The sequence below is a fragment of the Oncorhynchus keta genome, chromosome 8 (assembly GCF_023373465.1).
Source record: "Oncorhynchus keta strain PuntledgeMale-10-30-2019 chromosome 8, Oket_V2, whole genome shotgun sequence".
In the NCBI taxonomy this organism is placed as follows: Eukaryota; Metazoa; Chordata; class Actinopteri; order Salmoniformes; family Salmonidae; genus Oncorhynchus; species Oncorhynchus keta.
In genome coordinates, this window is record NC_068428.1 from 48,809,596 (window position 1) to 48,811,515 (window position 1,920).

Below are 1,920 nucleotides of genomic sequence, written 5' to 3' on the forward strand. Positions count from 1 at the left end.
GGGTTTGGCCCAGCATCGTCCGGGTTAGGGGAGGGTTTGGCCCAGCAGGGTTAGGGGAGGGTTTGGCCCAGCATCGTCCGGGTTAGGGGAGGGTTTGGCCCAGCATCGTCCGGGTTAGGGTAGGGTTTGGCCCAGCATCGTCCGGGTTAGGGGAGGGTTTGGCCCAGCAGGGTTAGGGGAGGGTTTGGCCCAGCATCGTCCGGATTAGGGGAGGGTTTTGCCCAGCATCGTCCGGGTTAGGGGAGGGTTTGGCCCAGCATCGTCTGGGTTAGGGGAGGGTTTGGCCCAGCATCGTCCGGGTTAGGGGAGGGTTTGTCCCAGCATCGTCTGGGTTAGGGGAGGGTTTGTCCCAGCATCGTCTGGGTTAGGGGAGGGTTTGGCCCAGCATCGTCTGGGTTAGGGGAGGGTTTGGCCCAGCATCGTCCGGGTTAGGGGAGGGTTTGGCCGGCCGGGATTTCCTTGGCCCATCGGGCTCTAGCTACTCCATGTTGCGGGCCGGCAGGGATTTCCTTGGCCCATCGGGCTCTAGCTACTCCATGTTGCGGGCCGGCTGGGATTTCCTTGGCCCATCGGGCTCTAGCTACTCCATGTTGCGGGCCGGCAGGGATTTCCTTGGCCCATCGGGCTCTAGCTACTCCATGTTGCGGGCCGGCTGGGATTTCCTTGGCCCATCAGGCTCTAGCTACTCCATGTTGCGGGCCAACCGCCTGCAAACTGACTTCGGTCACCAGTTGGACGGTGCTTCCGGGTTGAGCAAGAAGCAGTGCGGCTTGGCAGGGTTGTATTTCGGGGGACGCATGGCTCTCGACCTTCGCCTCTCCCGAGTCCGTAGGGGAGTTGCAGCGATGGGACAAGACTGTAACTACCAATTAGGGAGAACAAATATATAAATACAAAGAAAAAAAACATTTTTAGATTTTTTGAAGCTTCAAAAGCTTATTTTATTCTAAAATGTTGTTCACAGACTGGATAATCCAGCCACGTGACAGCTGTGGCATATCAAGAAACTGATTAAACAGCATGATCATTACACCTGTGTAATTGAATGTGCATTTCTCTACCATAAGCCGTCTTCAATGCAGTTTTAGAGAATTTGACTGTACGTCCAACCGGCCTCACAAACGTAGACCACGTGTAAACACGCCAGCCCAGGACCTCCACATCCGGCTTCTTCACCTGAGGGATCATCTGAGACCAGCCACTCGGACAGCTGATGAAACTGAGGGTTCGCACAACCGAAGAATTTCTGCAAAAACTATCAGAAACCGTCTCAGAGAAGCTCATCTGTTGTGAACAGAGTGCCCCATGGTGGCGGTGGGGTTATGGTATGGGCAGGCACAAGTTACGGACAACGAACACAATTTACATTTTATCGGTGGCAATTTAAGTACACAGAGATACCGTGACGAGATCCCGAGGCCCATTGTCGTGCTGTTCCTCACCTCATGTTTCAGCATGATAATGCATGCCCTCATGTCACAAGGATCTGTACACAATTCCTGGAACCTGAAAATGTCCCAGTTCCTCCATGGCCTGCATACTCACCAGACATGTCACCCATTGAGCATGTTTGGGATGCTCTGGATCAAAGTGTATGACAGCGTTTTCCAGTTCCCTCCAATATCCAGCTACTTCACACAGCCATTGAAGAGGAGCGGGACAACATTCCACAATCAACAGCCTGATCAAGGTGATGTGTCGTGCTGCATGAGGCGAATGGTAATCAGACTAGATACTGACTGGATCTGAGCCACGTCCCTACCTTTTTAAAAAAAAGGTATCTACAACCATCAGCTACATATCTGTTTTCCAAAATTAGGGGCTAATTTATTTATTTAAATTGACTGAAAACTTTTAATTTGTTGTGTTTATATTTTTGTTCAGTATATTTACATCATTTCTGTTCAGTATATTTACAAT

General features: G+C 51.2%; 1 protein-coding gene across 1 annotated transcript in view; it reads left to right on the forward strand.

Annotated features, from left to right (window-relative positions):
* The window catches only part of ppp1r14c (protein phosphatase 1, regulatory (inhibitor) subunit 14C), a 37,512-nt gene extending 37,495 nt beyond the window's left edge, over positions 1 to 17 (forward strand). Inside the window, exon 4 of the mRNA XM_052524613.1 lies at positions 1 to 17. This exon is cut by the window's left edge and continues 1,914 nt beyond it. The gene's annotated coding sequence lies outside the window, so the exon portion shown is untranslated.
* Positions 18 to 1,920: the final 1,903 nt, after the last annotated feature.